Source organism: Sceloporus occidentalis, unplaced genomic scaffold, assembly GCF_023333645.1.
Source record: "Sceloporus occidentalis isolate IW3139 unplaced genomic scaffold, rSceOcc1.0.p SCAF_2, whole genome shotgun sequence".
Taxonomy (NCBI): Eukaryota; Metazoa; Chordata; class Lepidosauria; order Squamata; family Phrynosomatidae; genus Sceloporus; species Sceloporus occidentalis.
In genome coordinates, this window is record NW_028316982.1 from 171,646,424 (window position 1) to 171,669,761 (window position 23,338).

General features: G+C 38.4%; 1 protein-coding gene across 4 annotated transcripts in view; it reads right to left on the reverse strand.

The window, feature by feature from the left end:
• The window catches only part of LOC149319331 (phospholipid-transporting ATPase VA-like), a 170,229-nt gene that overhangs the window by 110,036 nt on the left and 36,855 nt on the right, over positions 1 to 23,338 (reverse strand). The gene's annotated exons all lie outside the window — the stretch shown is intronic.

A 23,338-nucleotide genomic window follows, 5' to 3' on the forward strand; every position in this document is an offset into this window, starting at 1 on the left:
TGTTCAAAAGTCTTATATATTCCCAGTTCCAAACAAGTGAAGAAAAAGCATAGGAGTTACTGAGCCACAGGCTTCAGCATTCAAAAAGCTCAGCTTTCATTTTTAAAAAGAAAGAATCTAGCCCTTGTGGCCATATAGCAGCAGTATGAATGGTACAGCCCTCCAGATGTTGTTGCTTTTGTTGTGTACCTTCAAGTTATGGCAACCCTAAAGCAAACCTATCATTGGGTTTCCTGGCAAGATTTGTTCAGAGGAGGCTTGCCATGACCTTCCTCTGAGGCTGAGAGAATATGACTTGCCCAAGGTCACCCAGTTATCAGACTGCATTCTTCTCCACTCGCTGTTAGAGTTAGCAACCTTCACATACCTATGTTCATTGCTGGTTTTCATACTTGCAGACTTCCTCTTCCTTTGTCATTTTCATGCTGTCTCCCCCTATATTACATAATCTGCAGCCCTTTTCTTCTTCCATCTTTCTTCTTCATTAGACCATCTGTCTCAAATTAATTAATTAAACCATGCCCAAGTATTTGCAAATAAAGCAGCTCTTCTATATTTTTTTAAAAAATACTAAGCTTCTTTATGTTCTCTGCTAAACCATGTGGAGTGCATGGAACTGGCTGTTGTCTTGCCAGTTTAACTACTCTGCTTGAGAGATCCAGTACTACCATGTTTCTCTGAAAATAAGACACTGTCTTATATTTATTTTTCGTCAAGAAGACACACTATGGCTTATTTTCAGGGGATGTCTTATTTTTATTTTTCTCTGTCTTCTTTACTGCTCCATGCCAGTACGCTGCATAGCTACGCCTATAACTGTGTCTTATTTTCAGGGCATGGCTTATATTGCGCAAATGCTTAGAAATCCTGCTACGGCTTATTTTATGGGTATGTCTTATTTTAGGGGAAACAGGGTATCTCTCACACAGCCCAACAGCCTATGCTGACTAGGCTTTCTAGGACTTAAAGTTCCACAGCATCCAGAGAACTGTGTGATTCTTGCCTCCTCTGAAGAGACTCCTGGATATATATGAGATAGTCTCCCCCAATCTGACATCTTTCAGATATTTGTCTATAGTTCCTACAATCCCCACCCAACTGAACTACCATCTGGGGTAATGGGGGGGGGGTGTAGTCCAACATATCTGCAAGGCCCCAATTATTGATTCTCCTTAATAAGGCTCACTGAACATTAGAAACCAATAGAGAGAGATGAATGAGTTTTTTGTGGGTTTTTCGGGTTATGTGGCCATGTTCTAGCAGAGTTTCTTTCTGACATTTCACCAGCATATGTGGCTGGCATCTTTCCTATATCTGTGCATTTCATTTTTACGCCCTAAGTGCAGTACCTTACATTTCTCCGTGTTGAATTTCATTTTGTTAGCTTTGGTCCAGCTTTCTAGTCTATTTAGGTCACTTTGAATTTTGATCTAATCTTCTGAAGTATTAGCTACTCCCCCTAATTTGGTGTGATCTGAAAATGTGATAAGTATGCCCCCAATTTTATCCTCCAAGTCATTGATAAGGATGTTGAATAGCACTGGACCCAGGACAGAACCCTGTGGGACCCCACTGGTCACTTCTCTCCAGGATGAAAAGGAGCCATTGTTGAGCACCCTTTGAGTTCGGCCAGTCAACCAGTTAAAAATCCATATAACAGTTGCCTTGTCTAGCCCACGTTTTACAAGCTTGTTTGCAAGAATGTCATGGGGAACATTGTCAAAGGCCTTATTGAAATCAAGATATACTATATCCACAGCATTCCCTTCATCTACCAAGCTGGTAATCTTATATTAAAAAAAAAAGAGATCAGGTTTGTCTGGCATGACTTGTTTCTCTGAAACCCATGTTGACTCTTTGTGATTATGGAATTGCCTTCTAAATATTCACAAACTCTCTGTTTAATGATGTACTCTAGAATCTTTCCTGGTATTGATGTCAGACTAACGGGACGATAATTGTTTGGATTCTCTTTTTTCCCCTTTTTTGAAGATGGGAACAATGTTTGCCCTCCTCCAGTCTGCTGGGACTTCTGTTCTCCAGGAGTTCTCAAAGATTATTGCCAATGGTTCCGATATTATATTTGCCAGTTCTTTTAATGCCCTTGGATGTAGTTCATCTGGTCCTGGAGACTTATATTCATTTAGGTTAAACAGGTACTCCTGAACTATCTCTTTACTTATTCTGTACTCAAATTCCCCTATTCTGTCCTCTGTTCCATTATCCTCAGGTTGAGCACCCTTTGCCTTTTCTGAGAAAACGGAAGCAAAAAAGGTTTTGAGTAATTCTGCCTTTTCTCTGTCCCCTGTTAGCATTTTGCTGTCTTCTGCACGCAGTGGCCCTACCATTTTCTTCCTTTTCCTTTTGCTGCGGACATATCCAAAAAGCCCTTTTTATTGTTCTTAACCTCTCTAGCAAGCCTGATTTCATTCTGCGCTTTAGCTTTTCTGACGTTACCCCAACATGTGCTTGCTATTTGTTTGAATTCCTCTTTGGTGATTTCCCCGTTTTTCCATTTCTTATACATGTCCCATTTAAAACAACTCAGTTGAAAGTTCCTTAGTCATCCATCCTGGTTTCTTGAAACACATCCCATTTTTCTTCTTCATTCGAACAGTTTGAAATTGTGCCTTCAGTATCTCCCTTTTAAGAAACTCCCATTCGTCTTGAATTCCCTTCTCTTTTAGTATTGCTGACCATGGGATCACCCCCAGTATTTCTTTAAGTTTACTAAAATCAGCTTTCCTAAAGTCTAGAATGCATGTCTGACTATGCCTGGCTTCTCCTTTCCATTGTATTACAAACTCCAGGAGTACATGATCACTCCCACCTAAGGATTTCACCACTTGCACTCCATTAACTAGGTCATCCGTTGCTTAGGATCAGATCCAAAATAGCTGATCCCCATGATGGAGTCTAGTTAGATGTACCACTTTTCCTGCTTGCTTAGCTTGCTATGATCCAGCCAAATCAGAAACATTTAAAAAGATGTGGGAACAAAAATAACAATATGCACTCTCATCCACATAACAAGCAAAGTTGCAGCTAACATCCTTATGAAATACCTAAAAGAACAGACTTTCCTAAGAAGTTGGCTTTAAAAAAAAGTTCTAGTATAAAATAGCTGCATTCCTACTCCTTTCTTAACAACTATGATTTAATATTATTCCTTATAAGGAGAAAATGTGAACAGCCCAGAATGTGAAATGGAAATGTTGTAGCCAAAAATATACCATTAAAAATGCACTTGAGTATAAATCACAAAGCCAGAATCACTGTGGGTATTCTGCTAAAAATGCAGACACAGACCTAATGTGGGAAAATGATATTCTTACGTCTTTTAAGTTCTCTTCACATCTGTTAAGTAATTCATTGCCTCTATACAGCATTCACACTTTCTGTATTTTAACAGTGTTAAAGTATCATCACATGCCATTTCTTTTCCAAAACTTTGGATGATCAGGTCACACTTTCTCCCTGGATTGAAACAGGGCCGAGAAGTTACCCATAGGCCTGCAAAGTATGTTTGTGTTAGTGCTCGATTTTAGGTCTTGGGTGGAATAAGGAGAAAGGTAGGCCACACTTTTCACTTTGGGTTTAAGCCCCTCTTTAATGACTAGCAAATTCAAACAAAAACCCACTAAACAGTGATACCTTTATTGGCCAACCAAATTGGTTTGTGATTGTGTTTGTTTGATAAAAATGATTTAAATTGTATATATATTCACTAACTGTTTCTTGTGAAAGCCATTAGCCTTGCTTTTCCTGTGTTTTTTTTTTCTTTGTTCACAATGAATGTTGAGAGACTGTTCCTGTGTTCACAAAAGCAAGGGGTTACAGAGACTAAAGAATAAAAAAGAAACTAGAGAAGAGAAGAGAAGAGAAGAGAAGAAAAGAGGATGTTTCAGTCATTAATTTCTGGCCTGGAAGAGTGACCTAATTGCCTCTTTGTGAGACTATCTCTATAGGCTTTCCTTAAATGTTGGGAAGTGAAGATATGTTCACAGATATACAACATTCCTCAGAATTCGGAACATTTTCAATTGCCGATTAAACTTTCTGAATGCATATTTCTCAGGTTTCTCCTCTGCCGGGTTTGAGCTAAAAATGATTTTTTGTGAAAACAATAAATGATGAGCTTCTGATTTTAGCTTCCTGAAAGTGTTGTATTTTTCAGCCTTATATACCTCACCATCTGATGGAGGATGGAAGGAAAAGAATCTGTTAAGATCTTAGCAGTATCCCGGAAAAAACTATTTGATTCTTTAGGAATGATTACAATATAACAACACTGACACATGTTTGGCAGGTCTTAAATGGCACGTAGCACACTCCAATAACTTTAAAAATCAAAGTAGAAGTTAGTTCCTGAACCCCACCCAACTGCTGCTTGTTTGGTAGCTTTGGAAGAAACATTACCTCAATTTCAAAAGAGGTCAAATGCTTTGTTCTCCTACCCAAGGGAAGTAAATAGTGGCACTAGAAGTGGCCTTCAGAAGTTAGAGCTGCAGCCAGAAAAGCAACTGCTAAATAATACAAGGAGGGATGTGTATAATAAGTAAGAACATAAAGACATTATTTGAAACATTTTATATCTTGAACTCAAATCAGATCAGATCAACTAACGTGGCAAAGGGCTATGAGTCTGCTACCCAATAAAGGCTGCATTCATAAACTCACTTACTTAGAAGTATGTTTCATGCAAATACACTTCCATTATTTCTGAGTTTATGACCAGGATCCACTGGATTCTGTTTTTTTCTGCTAAGATTGGTGATTTCCCCTTTCCCCCCTCAAAAATTCTGCACCTGAGAAACTAATTTCAGAGAGCTGGGAAACCTTCTGGAACAGGGGTTTGACACAATAGAAGACTGCAGTGAGAAGGGAAGCAACTTCTGGGGCCATTTTACATTACACAGAGACAGCATTATCATTCACTTTAACTGAATTTATTTTATGGAATCCTGGGATTTGCATTTAGAAGTCTCAGTCAGAGAGCTCTAGTGCTTCACCAAACTATAAATTCCAGGATTCCATAGAATAGAACCATGGCTATTAAAGTGGAAACATAGTGCTATAACTGTATAGTGTGGAAGGGCCCTGATTCTGCTGGGTCTAATATAAAAATACACCACTGGATTTTTGTTAATAGTCTTAGATTTTGGTTAATCCAATGGCACCTAAAGTTCCCCAAAATTAAACTGAAATTAAAATGGATGCAAAGGGAGATCTATGATTATTATGATCACATCCATCCTGATGCTGAATTAAAGAAAATGAATTCAGCCTAAAGTTTTGAAAGCAAGAATGAAGCACACTCAGGCCTATGTAACACTTATTTATAAATAAATAAATAAATAAATAAATAAATAAATAAATATTAAATTCCAAATACAGATGTTGTCCAGAAAGTGAGCAATGGTAGGTTGGAGTTTTGGGACACAGAAAACCATCCTACCCCTGCTCACTTATGGATGACATCTGCCCGTCATCACATTACTGATCTATATAATACTCACAAATTTTCTTGTCCTGAAAGTCAAATGGCACCTTGATGTATCAGATCATCCCATCCAGAAATTATAAACTGTAACAAGATTTTTCAAAGCAAGATTTTTTCCAATAAACTGTGGAAAAACCTTTTTTGTGTAAAAAGGACCACTTTTACACAAAATGCAGTTGTCTGTGCAAAAAAAGTCTGAGTTCTTTTTACAAATTTCCCAAAGTGCAATATATATATATATATATATATATCCAAAAATGGACAAATTTCTCAAAATCACCCAAAGTCATCTAAAAAGGCACAAAATAAGCAAAGCATTTATAATCTTCCATCACCCTAATACTTCTTAGAAGTCACAATCCAAGCTCTGCTGAGATATATAATTTCCCCATGTGCTGCTTCAATATCAGTAGCCCTTGGAAAAACTACATTTCACTATACAACAAATCTCCTCATGTTTATCTCTGCTATCAGATTGGCAGCAATGAGGTAAATGGGGTGAAAGGAAGGTGGAAAATGAGACTGAAGGATTGGTGAGTGGGAAGGAAAGGCTTTGAAAGCAGTAGAATTCTTCTCCAGCTTGAATTAAAATCTGAATGAGGAGATCATAAATACTCAGATAATGTCTGAGGAAAACACTATGACTTGGGACACTTCAAAGTACTGCCTCCCAGTACACGTGTATTCATGGCAAAATAAATAGTAGTCTCAATAGAAATCCATGGGTATTACATCATTTAGTCCTTTCCCAAGTCAACATTTTTGACTTCCAGCATTCTAGAATAGAAACAGAATAGAAATTTTATTTTTACCCCGCCTCTCCCATAGGATTGAGGCAGCTTGCAACATGCAGTCTCTTCTAAAACAGCAAATGTTAATGCAGCTGAGATTCTGCTTTTTAAATGACAATACATGTAATGACTGTATTCTAGTCTGTAAGTGAACAAATCTATCCAAGATAATGCATGAGCAAAACTTTCAGAAGTGGGTACACTACCATGGTATGCTAAAATAGTTAGAGTCCAAGCCTGTAGAACAGGCCAGGGTGGGGTGAAACACTGTTTGGGTAAAATAGTAGAGTTGAGGCTTGTTTAGGAAAGAATGCATTTGTTCTTGTTAACTGTAATCAAGTCAACTTCAATGTAAGATGATCCTATGAATGAGAGATCACCAAATCACCCTATCATCAATAGCCCTGCTCAGTTCTTGCAGACTCAGGGCTATGGCTCTCTTGATCATCTATCCACCTGTAATAACATCTTTCTCATTTCCTACTGCCTTCTACCTTACCAAACATTATCTTTTCTAGTAAGTCATATCTTCTCATGGTATTTTTGAAAGTTTAATCATCTTGGCTGCTAGGAAAAATTAAGGTTGATTTGCTCTAGGACCCATTTATTTGTCTTTTTAGCCACCCACCGTATTCATAGAATTCTTCTCCAACACACATGCTTCAAATTAACTGATTTTTCCCCTATCAGTCTTGAGCAATTTACATTATGATAAGTGATTTCTTCAGATCACCATAAACTGTAATATGCTCTGAATGTATGATATGATTCACCAATAAACCCAGACTTTACTCCTAATCAGATAAAGACGTGCAAATAAAATGTTTATTAAAAGGCAAAATTCACTACATAAGGCAAAGTTATAGAACCCATTTCTTGCATCAGTACAAAAATGAGAGTATCTTTAAAGAAATTATTTTCCATTGTTTGGAAAGATTTGGGTTTTAAGTGCTAGAAAGGAAGATAAGCAATTCAGTGTTAATTTACATTTAACCTATCAAGTGAACAAGGTGTGTGTAGGAATAATAAGCCTTAAATATGCTGTCAAAAGCTTTTTGAGCTTCTGAAAGTGCTAATTTTTCCTTTTGTAAAGCCAGCTGACTTCAATTTGTTCTGCAGATTCTCATCCAGGAAAACTGTGTGACTCAGTTTGTTAGAATTTTAAAGTAAAGCTTTTGCTGTCTTTCTCATTATTTTTCAGGGTATGGTACAATTTACAAAATGAATTACCTTGTCTTAGATGAAGTATCACAATTGTTCACTCTCACAAAAATGCTAGATGTCTGGAAGATTTTTTTTTTTGTCTGCCCAGAAACTCAACAAGCAAAAGAATAGCCCTTGAAAAAGAATCCTGAGTACTGCAAAAGAGAGAAATATATTTCCTGAAAATAAGCAACTTCTAACATTTTATGTTGCAGAACATATTAAAGTAATCTTGGTGTTATTCTTGAACACATCATTTCTTTCAGAGAACCACTTCTGAAATCATTCCTCACACCCTTCTTTTCAGGTTAGTACCAGCCAGCCAAGTGTAAGGAAATGTTGCCTAGTCAGTTACAAGGAACACTTGAATAGTCACACTTATAGTTCTTTTCTATTAAAATAATAACCTATGGTTGAGTTCAGACCACTGGAGGATAGCATCTTTTCTCAACAGTTCTCAAGGTTTCTGGTCATGACTCCCTTGTTTAATCAGCACAAACATTTCCATAGCTGAGTCAGAGATCTATTGATACTTATAGTCAGATAAAACATGTTTTTAAAAGTATAGTTGGGTTCTTAACACCCAGTCTTAAGCACAATACACAGTTTAACTAGTCAGTGAAACCTCAGATTGAAGGGACTGCAAATTATGGTCACACAGATTCCCTTGTGGGGCAATCCTATGCATGTATATTATTATTACCAAGAGTGCATATGATCTTGTCCTTGTGTTGTTGTTAGTATAGTTCTTGGACTGGGAAATGGAAGATCCAATCTCAAGTCCTGACAAAGCCATGAAACTCAATGAACGACGAGTCTCTGTGTCTCCCTCTCTGAGCTACCTGAGAGGGTTGCTGTCAGAATAAACTAAGGAGAAACAGCCATACAACTCTTTCAGGAAGCTTATACTGAGAAAGAGAGCAAGAGCTCATTGGAGGATAGGTAGGATATGAATATAACAAATAATTATAATAAGCCAATATAATATTGTAAACTGTATTAGGGGTATAGGACACCACACACCTTGTACTTTTTTGTACTTTTTGTGACAGATGGGAAATATGGCAAAGAGTAGGGATGTTTATGTGTGCATGCACACATAATCACATAGCATGTTCTCTATGCAGTAAAGAGATAGTACAAGTCACTCATTCCTAAATTCTGCAATAGGAGAGAGCAGCCACCAGTCCTTAGTCCCTCTAATCCATCTCTCTGTCTCTCTCTTGGGACAATGTTTTTGTGGAGATATTCTGTTCTAAACAGTTTACTCTTCTATCTAAATCTGTCTGCACATATCTTGGGCATTGAGATCATTATCCTCCACTGAAGATACTTGCCATAAGAATATGTATAAGTGGATATGCATAAATCAGGGACATTATATGAACTTAAAATATTCTATCTTGAGGGTTGTTGAGAGGCACAGGATGCCACTGCTGGTCTTGTCAATCTCATTTTATCTATCTGAATAGTCCATCACTAGGATTGGCGATGGTAGTGGCTGATTTTGTGACTTCATGTCCGTAGGATGCTGATTCTACTTCAAATTTGAAGGAGATACCCCAGATAGTATCCTGTTTGTGGACAGTGTTTAGCACCTTGGATAACTCTCTTAAAGCCCAAATTAAAAATGGAATGGATTTGCCCAATAAACAGAAGTTTATGTTTAGCAAAGCATGTTTGTACTCACATACACTCAGAAGCACAAAAAATATTTCTGTTTTAATTCCCACCAGCTGGCAAGAACTTGAAACTTAGATCCAAAACACACTGCAGAAATAATACAGTTTGGGACCACTTTAACTGCCTTGGCTGTGCAAGGGAATTCTGGGAATTGTAGTTTATTGTGGCATCAGAGCTCTCTGACAAGGCTAAATGTCTAACTACAGTTCCTAGAATTCCCTAGTATTGAGCCAGGGCAGTTAAAGTGGTCTCAAACTGGATTATTTCTGCAGTGTGTTTTGGACCTTGGAGGTAAATCCAAATGTTGGTATCAACTAGTGTAGACCTACTGAATCAACTCAAAGTGCTGGCAATAGCTCCCATTCATTAAATGGCTCTACTGTATTTGTGAATATCACAAGGATTTAACCTTTGTTCATTAAGATGAAAATATACCATTTCTGTGACATCCGTCTCTATGTTTGTCATCTCAAATGGATGCGACGGCCAGAAGTGCTTGGTACCAACTTCGGTTGATACGCCAACTGCGACCCTACCTCAACCGAAAGGACCTTGAAGCTGTAGTACATGCTCTGGTAATCTCTTGTCTTGATTTCTGTAATGCGCTCTACATGGGGCTACCCTTGTATCAAGTTTGGAAGCTTCAACTAGTGCAAAATGCGGCAGCCACTAACTCTTCGAGATTTGACCATATAACACCTATTTTAAAAGAGCTACACTGGCTCCCAATTAGCTTCCGGGCACAGTACAAGGAGTTGGTTATTACCTTTAAAACCCTACATGGCTTGGGCCCGGGTTACTTACAGGAATACATTTCCCCGTACAATCCGTCCTGCACTCTTAGAACAAGTGGGAAGAACCTGTTAGAGGTGCCATCATCCAAACATGTTTCCACTTCCCAAAAAGCTTTCAGTATAGCTGCTCCTAGACTATGGAATGGACTCCCAGAGGAGACTCGCCTTGTTATATCCTTGGAGATTTTCAAGAAGGCGGTAAAGACAGAGCTCTTCCGCTGCGCATATCCTCCTGACCTTTTATGAAGACCATTGGTACGGACCGAGAGCACCTGACCCCATGACTGATTGATGACTGATGTTTTATGTTTTTAGCTGTGGTTTTAATTGTAATTAATGTTGTAATATTACAAGTGTTTGTAACTCTGTTGTGATCCCGCCTCAATCCATTGGGAGAGGCGGGAAGATACAAATAAAAACTATTATTATTATTATCATCATCACACATAAGCAGCCATTAATCAGATGAACGACTGACTAACTGACAGACAGACAGTATGTAAAGGAATCTTACAGCACCTTTGAGACTAACTGAAAGAAAGAAGTTGGTAGCATGAGCTTTCATAGACTTGAACCTACCTCCTCAGATGCATGGGGTACAGTGGAAAGCCCAGGGACAGACCTATATAACATCTTTCCTCCTGCCTTGTTCCCCAATAAGCATAGTTAAAACTGAACTTGCCACCTCATCTCCACACCCATAAAGTTTTCCATTTCTATGGTCATTCTCCCACATAGACACTGTCCATGGACTTTCTATTCAACAACATGCATCTGAGAAAGTGGGGTCACATCTATGAAATCTCATACTACCAACCTCTCTCTTTCAGTTAGTCTGAAAGATGCAGCAAGATCCTTTTGCATACTGATTTTCCAGACTATCATAGCTTTGAATTCAATGGGCAGATAGGCACACCAGTATAATAGGCCTGCACCTCTCTAGAAGCTTGAATATGTATTTAACTCCTACAAACCTCTCTTGTTTGGTTTGTTCAGCTCAGGGACACTTACTCCTGAGAAGACACAAGAGAACTGAAACCTAAATCATTCTTTCCTTTTTCTGGAAACAGTAATTCCTGACTGTGTAAAGTAATCAGAAAAAAAGAGCAAACAATTTTTAAAACTACCTTGCAGTTGAAGTGCTAAAAATATAAATAAATAAATAAATAAGAGAAGGGTCTCCACCTTTTTTCCTTGACTGGTGCATCTGTAATTCTTTGCTCAACTCTTTAAATATACAGTAACATTGACTTATAAAAGTGCACATGTAATTCCTCTCCTCCAGATTTAACTGCTGTCCTAAGGTTATGGTTCCCGTCCTTAACTTTATGGATCACCGCTTGTTTGGATATCACAAGAATACTAATGTGCAGGAAAGTAAATAGCCTCAAGCTACATTTTGGTACCAAGAACAGTTGAAAGTCTGAAACTCCTTTTCACACCAAAATGTTACTGAGGGGCAAGGGGATGAAAAAAAGACAAGGATTTATTATAAGGTGGAACTACACATTACCTCAGCAAATACATGCCCTCAAAATCAGATTTGCTGAGATAATGTGAATACAAGAGTGCAGAAGGAATAAATCTGTGTGTAAGAGGAGAAAGTATTTAACCCTTCCTGCAAAATGATCTACTGAAACCGTTTCCGGGTCCAGCCAGGACTACCTCTGTTTTTAGTACCAAATGAAGAGAAATAAACATTATTAAAACCCCAAAGAACCTCATGGACTAATTGGCAGATAGAGGAAGAAAGGATGGGTGCTTGTTATCTCTGTGTATGGACCTTCAAGTTACCTGCCATCTTATGGCAATCTCATGAATTTAAGTTTTCTTAGGCAAGGAATACTCAAAAGATGATTTTGCTATTGCTTTCCTCTGAAACATAACCTACAGCACCTGATATTGCTTGGTGGTCTCCCATCCAGGGCTAACCCTGATTAGCTTCCAAGATCAAATGGGATTTAGTACTTTCATGGTATGTAGGCCTGTGCCTACCCCCTGTACTCTATAAACTGCAAATGTCTGTCACCTTGACATTAGATAACAATGTATTTCCAGTGTCAGAGTTTTTCCCATCAACTGGTGTAAAATCCAGAGCATGAAAAAGTTATAGATGGTATCTGACACCATACAAATTGGCCAAAATGTTTAAAAATGCAAAAAAATCATGTTGGAATTGTGAAACTGAAATACCTACCTTGTAGTCATGGAATATGATTCATTGTCAAGTAGCAAAGATCATAGATATTAAAAAACAGTTTGATCCTAAGATGAATTTACTGAGCATGATCATGGATCATAATATTGAACAAAAATATAGAAAGCTTACATTTTATATGATGATTGCAGCAAAAGTGTTACACGCATCAAAATGGGAAAGGAAAGAAAGTCCAGATATACAAAAATGGCTTTGGAAGTTATGGGGCTGTACATACAGCCCCGAAGGGGCGGCCTGGAGCTGCCCCTGATACAGCTAGATTGGGGCCAGCAACTGCATGCCGCGGCTCCGATCTCACCTTTGCAGGGTGCAAAAAGGAGCTGCAAAAAGTGGCTCCTTTTTGAGCTCTGCAAAGGGCAGGGTAGTCACGTTGCTGCAGCTTGGTGGTGCTCCTTTGGGGCTGTGCCATATGTATGAAGCACTGGAGGAGTGTCATGACACTGCACACTGTGCGGTGCATTGTATCACACAGCCCTGGGGGCGAAGCCGAGGCATGCATTGTGTAGATGCTACACCCTGACTGCACCCCCAAGCCGGCCCAAACTGCTGGTCTACACAGCCCCCAAATGATTATATGGAAACTAATAAATTGACACAATCATTGAGGAAGAATTCTTTAAGTAAATTTAGACAGCACTGGGATCCATTAATAAAATACTTGAGGAAGGAATGGGTCCAACTTTTGTACTGGGGCTAAATTCAGATAAAATGAGTTTTGACTATATAAACAAATAATGATACTTACTATAACCATGGAACCAATTTTAAGTGTTTATATAATGAATCCAAAATATGATGGAAGCTACAAAAAAGACATAAGCTATCAAGGGAATAGGAATAGGTCAGTAGTCCCCAAACTGTGCCCTTTAAGAGATTTTGGACTTCAGCTCCCAGAAGCCTCTGTCCTGTTGATTAATAGTCTGGGATTCTGGTAGATGCTCCTTTCTCTCTGTTGTAATCTTTTATGTAGGCAGTCAGAAGAAGTGGTGAAAGCCAAGAGTTTGGTAGAAGGCAAGGCAATTGTCTTTTCAAGGCTTATAAAGCAAGAACCGCAAACCACTAAAGTAAGGAAGTATCAATCATGCAACACTTCTTCACTTTTGGTCAGATAAAATTCAAAGATCACTTCCTGAAGAGTGTAGTGTATTACTCACGTACTGCATGTTTACTGCACCATTTCAAGTCCAGTTTTAATCAGAATTCTTTCAGAAATTTTGTTTGTTTAATCTATATCCAGCTTTTCTCCCAATATAGAACCCCAAAATTTCTATCTTTCCTACAGAGAGAATATAAAATCACCACTAGTAACACAGAGATCTCCTTTACATCATGTCATGATATCTACCTTGGTATTGTTTTCACTAGAGATGGGCTAAGTGCATATCATGGGTAACATATGGCCCACGTGACCATATGGACCCCATCTCCACAGTGGTCAAAAGAAATGTTTGTAGTTTTGGGTGCCACTCACACCCTGTTGTTAAAAAAGGATTTTCCTGGGCCTAAAATGGCTAGGGAAGGGGCTAGAAACATGGTAAAAATGATTTGCATGCCCTTCAAATGGCATTAGGGGTCAAAAATTGTTATTGTTTTTCTTTCAGGGGGTGGAGTAGTAGTTGCAGCCCTTTAAGGTCTGCTGGGCAGCTATGTGCTCCCTCCACCCCTGGTTTACAAACAAATATAGGAATACCCTGAATGTAATCACTGTAATAAGAATAGCAGTCAGGTATCCTGATATCAGAACAAAAATACTTTTATAATTTTTCCTTCTGTGACTATGTTTGTGGAAATCTTGTAAACAGTCCTTTAAGCAAGAATCATGTTGAAGCATAAAAAAACCACAAAGATGAATTATTATTTTAAGGAGTAGTGCAATAGCTCAAACAGAAATCAATTATTCTTTCTCAAAACATCAAAAGTTGCAGAAGTAAAAGGCTTGATAATAGAATAGTGCAGTAAATCAACTGGCAAAGTAGTAGTAATGGACAGAAATAAACAAATCTTCTTCAAAACATCAACAACATTGGGGGCTGCTGTCTCTTCACCTGTAACCTACACAGAGTGGCAATGGCTCTACAAAATTTCAAGCAAGGGGGTCTTCCCTTGCCTTACCTGGAAATACCAGGGATTGAACCTGGGACCTCTGGTGTGTAGAACATATGTTCAACCCTTTTACAATACTCGGCATTTCAAACTAAACTCAAGACACTTTCACATGACTCTTCCTTACCATATTTACTTTATTGCTGCTGGCCTATTTCACCCTAACTTCATTATTTCTAACTGAAAGCTGTAATACCACTCCAAGCTGCCTCATCTCAACTGCTTTGCCAATGCTGGTGAAGTCTACTATGAAATGCAGTCCAACACATCTGGAAGTCTGCTTGATACTCAACCCTACACTAGGTGATCAGTTGTACCAAGTGGGGTGGGTGGGTGGGTGGTGGAACATGCTTTAGATCAGGGTAAGGAATGTGTGGCTCTCCAGAAGTTGTTGCACTGTTAACTCCCATCAGCCCTAGACATCATAACCAATGATGAGGGATGTTGGCAGATGCAGCTTAAGAAATGCTGTGGTTCATCCTTGCTTTAGACCAAGGAATCATTTTCTACTTATCCACAGAGCACTGTTCAGTCTTTGTTCTTACTGCAAACCTTATGAAGCCCCAGAAGACATTGTCTTCTGGCTTTTAATTCAAGTTCCAGAATAAGATGACCTCCCTGCTTTGAAGGTATATAGGCTGATAAGTAGCAAGTGTGAAAAGGAACTGGGTGATTTTTCTTCAAAAGAGCAGCATTAAATGTTTCATGACATCATCCAGCTCTTCTTCCAATACTATGCTTACTTTTTCCCCACAGATTTCATCCATTCATACTGAAGGAAAGTGCTGCTGATTCACACCTTTACTCACAGATTAATCAATTCATCACGAAAATAAGTGCTGCTGCTTCACACATGTATATTTTAGAATTTGGTCTCCTTTTTATCCTTTCCTCCCCATATTGACACCCTCCCTCCAATTCTTGTGTACAATGAAGAGGTTAAAAGTTTTATTTTAGCAAAAATTCTAGAATCCCTCTGTCAGCTTCAAATACAGTGTCTCCAAGCATTTTGAAATCACACAAACCAGCATTTGGGAAATGACTCCTAGTGATTTAATTGTGAAGTTTCTGACTCTTCTGAGCCTAGTGTAGTACACACTTGAAAGTGCCCCTGAGTACTGTCATTATGAGGGAGTAAGCGGGGATAAGGCAAACAAAATGAGGGCACACTCTTCTTCCCAAGTTTCTTAAGGGACACTATGGTGCTCCTTCTATGAGCCTGCCTGTGCTCTAAGATCTGCAGGGGAAGGCTTTCTCTGTCCCACCACTATCCCAGGCACATCTGGCGAGGACATGAGAGACAGTATTGTCAGTGGATTCTCCCAAGTTATGGACCTCCCTTTGCCAGGAGGTCCAGTTGGCTCCCTCCCTGCTGTCTTTCTGCTGGGGTGTAAACACCTTTTTATTTAAGGAAGCGTTTGGTTTTTAGTGTGTTGTGGTGTGTTGCGTAAAAGATAGAGCTTTTACGAGGTGTGTGTGTAGTGTTTTTATGTTATTATGTTTTAAAGCATATTTTAATGCTGCTTTTAATTTGTGTTTTTTAAATAGAAACTTTTAAATAGAAACTAATTGTGATTTAACTGTTATATTAACACTTTTTATATTTTATTGTGCTTTCTAAAACACAATACATCACTTTGGATCTCATGCTGGGAGATAGAGGGATATACTGTATATACTCATGTATAAGTCTAGAAATTTAGGTTAAAAAATTCACCCAAATGAACTGAGTCAACTTATCCACAGGTCAATGTAAGTATATATCAATCCATCCCCTGGTGGAAGGCAAGAGTTGAATCTGTCCTGAAAGCACTGAGCTTCTTCTATTTTCTCATCTATCCAGCCTTTAGTATGAGAACAAATAGTTATGCCTGCTGTAATTTTGTAAGTTCTTTGGCATTGTTTTCCTTTGCATTGTACTTTTCATATTTCATTGCATGCCCCTAAGTTTTACCCTTGACTTATCCATGGGTCATACCAAAAACCATAATTTTGGCCCCCAAACCTGCCCTTGACTTATATATGAGGTCAACTTATAGTCGACTATATACGATAAGCAAAATGAAATAAATTTCTTACGACTTCAGACAAAAAAGGTTAAATCTGGCAGACAGTGCTATGAACATTCCTCTATTAGGAGCTTCAGGAAAAGAGCCATAGTGTTTATATAACTGGGAATCTGGACCTAATTATATGCAATTGTTGACTCAATGCAGCAGTAACTGTCGACTCCTTGGGATCTATTCTAAATCTAAAGCTGAATGTTCAGTGTTTGGATGATGATATTATAATTAGGCATGCTTGTATATCATTAAGCACATATGTGAAGGACAGGAAAAAAAGGGGCCTACAACTCATTCTTTTAGTCATTACTATTGAAATTAAGAAAATGTTGCATTCTGTGGTCAGACTATGTATTTTAGGATGTTACTGACAGCATCATTTGCCTTCAGTATCAGTTTTTCCACTGTTAACTTTATTCCAACCCTTGTGTTGAAGTGGAAAACATTGCTCAGGACAGAAAGCCTTAACTCTGTCTTAAAACTGACACACATGAACAAGATACTCCTGAAAAACAAGAGCAGGTTTTACACAGGGCCGAGATAAAGATTTGAAACCCTTGGTTCACAAATGAAAGTTTTATGCATGAATGTGCATGTAAGATTAATGTTTTCAAACTTTAAGAAACTATTTCAACATTTTGTTTAGTCAAAGAGAATTTAAGAGAATTATTAAAATGCCAGAATGGTGGTCCAACCTGACAGCTGGATCAGTAGAGCAGCTGAAAGATTGAAAACTTATTTTAAAATTGAGGTTGCTTTGCATTTTTAATAACATTCTGATCAGCAGTCCTCAGCTTCCATGCTTCAGGACTACATAAGCCACATTCTCATTTATAAATGGAACAGAGACATATTCTCATTAATGATACCCATAGGTTTTGTGGCAAATCAGGGGATGGCTTAGCAGGTGAAGGTCGTGAACATCCACAATCACATGTTGGTCATCTGATTACACTTGATAAGAGCTCTTTGTATATCAACCAGGTTAGAGGTATAACACTGCAAACACAGTATTGCTCTCCTCATTTTTTTGTCCCCACTGAAAGGTAGAATATTGTTTTTCACATGAATTAATGAATTAATGATTTATTGAATTAGTCTACAGACCATTTCAAATCGTTATGTCTTTCACATAATTCATAATGTATTTTTCCTTTCCTTTCCTTAGGAAATCTGTACCAAAGATTATGTTGCTGCAACTGCACTGCTAGACATGTGGGGCTGAATCTCAAGAAGAAGAAGAAGAACTGTTCATATGTGCCAAAGGACAACCTTGGGTAGCCATATTCAAAGTCAATGGGATAGCCATCTTTTCCCCCCTCTGGTTCTGCTCCAGTAGCTTCAATGGAAATTACCATATATACTCAACTATAAGTCGAGGACAAGTTTTGGGGCCAAAATTATGGATTTTGACATGACCTGTGGATAAGTTGAGTGTAAAACTTGGAGTCTCCTTCAGTGTGTGTATGCAAATGGCAAGAGGGAAGGAGCCATCAATATGAGGCTTCAGTGTTTCAGCCTTCAGTCCCAAGACAGCTAAGCACATGGGTGGAAGAGGGACTGTTAAACAGCAACAAATCTACCATCAAGGACTATCTGTTTAACTTAGGACAGAAAGAAACTGCATGGAGAAATCTGAAAGAGCTGTTATCACATTACCATACTGACCCGTAAATAAGTCCACCTAGGATTTTGGGGTCAATTTTTGAGCATAAATTTTCAGACTTACACACGAGGCAAATTAAGTTTTTCCTCTACCGTTTCTTACACTAAAGTTATTTTAAGTGTGTGAAGGCTGGTGCAAGATATTTTTCTTCACTGAGGAGAGCATAAAGGTGTCAGCAACTCATCTGAGCCCTGTAGCCAATGCTGGCATACGGCAGAGTAAACTGACAAATTCAGAAACGTGGTTTTCAGTCGTCAATTGAGATAACAGCAGCTGGATGTCTTCCAGGAACTGAAGAAATGCAGGAACCTCTGGGAACACTCAGCAACCGATGCCAGGCTTCAGCTGATAAACGACCAGACAAGCCAAGTCTCCCGAAGTGCTTTATTTACAGTGCTATAATAATAATAATTACTCTCCTGCAAGATCAGTGAACAATGATCCCAGTCTTGGGTCCAGATGTCCTTTCCCCCATTTCCAAACATAAGGCTTCTACTGATCTTCTATCAAAGAGCCCAGTAGATGCTTCAAGATGTTCTTTCAGCTAGGCTCTTTTCTTGGCTTCCAGGAGGAGCTCCATCTCCTACACCCTCTCCATACTGGTCACTCTGTACAACAGGCATTAAGGAGAATAATTTCTGGTTCCTTGGTGCTTTTGAGAATTTTGTTTGTTTATCTGCATTGAAGTGTATTTGCATGCTCAAGGCTTAGTGGTAATCCCTAGTGAAATGGAAATTTGCAATTAAAGACTTGCCTTTTTACAGGGAATCCATGTCAAAAAGATTGAACCACCACCTCGTAGAAATTCACAGATAAGGATAAAATTCATTTCTATATTCAAAGGTAAAGCCAATGTTCTCATTTAGAAGAGCAATGTTTATTTTGTTTTGGCTTATTTAATTCCAAATTATCTCTGCTAACAGATTCCAAAAGGAGTCTGTCTGTACTGATTATGTCTGCTTGGTCACCATGGATGAAAATGAGGCTTAAAAGTAACCAGTCTCACAACAGTTGGGTAGTGCAAATATTCAGTTGCCACCATCTGCTTGGGTTGAATTCCACCCATTCCATTAATAATGAAAAACATCCTGTTTCTGACCCATGGCATGCACCAGCAGCCTCATATTCCTCTTTTACAGAAGATAAACTAGAAAGTGAGATCTTTCAAAATTGCTGTTTTCTTCTTTTTCTTCTTGAGGGCTATTCCATACCGAATTTAAAAACAAGATGATAGATGTGGAGCTGCTAAGGGAGACCTCAATCGTGGAGAATTGCCTGAGGGAACTGCTACCGTATGTGTGAACTCAACAGGGAATGCTGACACTTCAGAGTGATTCTGTCTGAGAACAGTGACCTTTTGGCAGTCAAGTTGTGTCTCAAATGTCTTATAGTGCCTTTGGACTGATTTGTTAGTAGGATAAATGAGTTTAATGAGTGTTTTTATTTTTTATGAAGTTCACAGTTCATAAAAGGATGAGTAATTTTTACAGTTTTCTCCCATGGATATATGTAGGGGTTTTTTTTCTCTTTCAGTTAAAAAAAAGAACAAGAAGAAAATGTTTTCACCATAGACAGGGCAAGAATGGTATATATGGCTGTACACATCAGAAAGCTCTTAAATAAATCATCTTTCCTTCAAGTTCTGTTTTCAAAAATATTTCTTGGCAGTTTTATTCATCTCTCCCTGTTGTCCATTTCCTTTTTTGAAATGAGGCTTTTAAAACAATAAAATCGATCATTGCTTTGAAGTCATTTCCAACACATTTCTGAAAACCTAAGAGTGGATTGATCCACTACTACTACTACTACTACTACTATTGTTAAGCAAGAAGAAACAGAGATCAGACTGCATGGCATATTCCCAGGGCAAAGCCTGTAGTAATGAATGCATTCGAGAAGGTAGGTGTACTCACAATGCTGCCATAGGCTCTTTTTCTTCTTGATGGCTATTCCATACAGAACCAATTAATATTTTTAACATCCCACCTCCACACAGGTTTGAGTGCCAAGCCTGACAAGTCACATAACTCATTGAAGACTTGCAGAGACTCTGTATGCTGTTTTGGATACTGAAGACTCAGTACTTGGTGTGTTCAACAATGCAAATTTCCTCTTTGCACAAGTAATTTCATGTCTCCAGACAGCATGCTAATTTATTTTAGTACCAGCTGGCTACCATGGGGTCTAGAAAGTCCATCTTTTGCAATCCCAATAAATGTAACAGAAAATGTGTAGCTGTAATTATTCAGACTCTATTATATTTTGTTTTTGAAAAAAAAAGTGGCCCATGGCTTGATAGTTTTTAAATGGCTCTGGAGACATAGCTACATGTGGATAAGTTAGGGCTATTCCCAGTTTGCCTAGGTTTTAGCTGGATTCTAGGCACCTTGTACATAGTTGGACTATGAACTGAATCAGATTCCAAACTTTTATTTATTTCACTTTTTAAAGTAAGTCCCTACTGAGGTATGGTACAAAATGGGGGGGGGGGGGGGACACTCTTCTGTTTAACTGTTCTACCAGACATAAGTGGGAATCAGCCTTTCAAGTACAAAGGAAGTGAACGCAAGTGCTGTAAGTGGTGGAGTACAAGAAGCAAGAAAGGGACTCATTGTGAGGGTGTGAAAGGAGGCAGGGAATAGGAGGGAAGGGAGAGTAGGCATTGTGGCAGCAGAGAGCTACGGATGTGGAGGGTTCTGAGGGTGTGAGGTAAGGGAGGGAGAATGATGTGAGTGGCAGAGGGCAAGAGGCCTGTAAGTTAGTTTTACAAATGTTTGCTAGTGGTGGCCTAACAACAAATGGTAAATTAAGTGACTAAGCAGAGATTTGAACCTAGTTCTCCCTATTCTCAGTATAGAACTTCAAACCTTACTGTATATAGATTCTCTTGGATCAGTTATAACCACAGAAATAGTACGAAAAATGAAATATATGGGAGAAAAATGTAATAATTGTGCTGAATTTGCAAATTACTATAATTTGTACAATATGTAAATTTAAATGTCCAGATATGAGGAGGAGTAATATGGGAACCCCTAGGATTACTGGACATGCGTATGAAACCTAAAAATAGATTGTCTACAACAATGAGAAACAAACATGAAATTATATACAACTGCCAATAGATGTTGGCTGATGATATGCCAGGGGAAATGGATTGTACTGGCAGAACAGATTTTTCCCCTCTCTGCAGCCATCCATGTGTCCCCAAATCTGCTCTAAAGAATTAGGGGACCATCTGGAGTAGATCACAATAATTTTACGTGTAAAAGGCATTTTGTTTAGTGTTTGAAATTGTTTTAATTCTATAGACAGTTTAATATAATTGTTTTATATGTTTTTAGCTCATGTGATTTTACTGTTTTTTTAACTGTTATTATTATATATATATTTTAAAAAATCTTCTAAAACCAGTCTTGGGAGAAAGATAAGTTATTGATGGATTTATCTAGGGGACAGCAGAGGAACATAGGTTGGTAGACAGGAAGGGAAAATCCTTTAGGCCCAAATAGAAGTCTACTAGCATAACAGATGCAGCCTAATGTGATAAATGCAATGGTCAGAACTAAGGTTACCCAACTGAAAACAGAAGAGAGCTCCTCTATCCTTAATGGTTGTATAGGAGAAGGAATCTCAACAGGTATTGCTTGTCATGCAACCAGGTAACAAGCAACACCTTCTGAAATCTTCTATAAAAGCATTAAGGGCACAGAAACACTTTCTGGTTTTCACTCTAATAACCCTAATCAGAACACAACTTCAGAAACTTAAAATGTGTCTATCGCATTAAAATGAACTTCCCTTGGTCTTTAAATATTTCCCACAAAATAATATTTATTCCATTGAAGGTGATTGTTAAGCATTATCCAGACACAATATTTGAAAGGTGTGTGTGTATGTGCCTTTAGGTCACTTGCTGACTTTTGGTGACCTCGTGTATTTCACTGGGGGGTGGGGGGCAGTTAAGGAAAGAAATACCTATAGGTGGTTTAGCCAGTTTTGCCCTCCAATCTACTTTTCCCCGTCTAAATTGTTACCTGTATCTTGTTTAGAAAAAAAACCTTGTATCTTGCTTGTATTTTTCCTCAGTAGGGCAGGGGACAGGAGGACCTAAATACACTCTAAAGGCATTAGATCCCCTCTGGTCTTGGAAGCTAAGCAGGGTCAGCCCTGGTTTGGACAGATGGTAGACTGCCAATGAATGTCATGCCTGTAGGCTATGTTTCAGAGTAAAGTACTGGCAAAACCATCTTTTAAGTATTCCTTGCCTAAGTAAACTCTGTAAAATTCATGGGGTCATGTAAATCAACAGGTAACTTGAAAGTGTGCACATGTACACACTGATTTAGAATGTACCACAAGTTCAGTAGGTACCTCTTCGATCAAATTCCATTGGACCCTAAAAGAGCCAGATCTCAGTTAAACTGTGCTTAATAATATGAAAGGGTTCAAAACAGCTTCGTACAAAAGGAGGAAGTATGTACAAATCAGATCAGCCATCTCAATCTGTGTTTTGTAACTAATACATTTTTAAAAAGGTGTATTTGTTTATATATTTCAGTATGTAGAATCAACTGTAGATTGAGCAGATCTTGTAAAATCATCTGGAGGAAACACAATTAAAATGAATGACTTTGGAACAAACAAAGGAATCCTTTCTTTATCCCCACCCAAAGAGTTGCTTTTCAAGTACATTCAGGATTGTTGTGAGATTGGTAAATATCCATTGCCAATGACATCAAAACTACCCTACCCATCAGTAAGGAATCCTGTCACTCCCAAAGCAAAATATCATTTTCTCCTATAAAAGGTTAGGGAGAAATATCCTTTAGGTCCAATGGAATTTGATCGAAGAGGTACCTACTGAACTTATGGTACATTCTAAATCAGTGTTAACATGTGCACGCCTTCAAGTTCCCTGTTGACTTACATGACCCCATGAATTTCATAGGGTTTACTTAGACAAGGAATAGTCAAAAGGTGTTTTTTTACTCTGAAATGTAGCCTACAGGCATGATATTCATTGGCAGTCGCCCATCCATCCTAACCAGAGCTGACCCTGGTTAGCTCCCATGTTTAAATACCAGAATGCTTTGTATAGTGTTGTTTTATATTAAAAGAGATTTTTCTGTTTGGTGAAAAATTCATGTTCAAGATTCAAAGGCAGTCAGCAATGATTTTTTTCTTCTGGAATGATGAAAGGCACGGCTGTAGAACTTGTGACCCACCAAGCCCAGAATAGGCTGCCAGCCATGAATGTAGGAGGCTCTGAAGGTATGATAAATGTACTGGCTTTACTGCCAACATGGGAAAG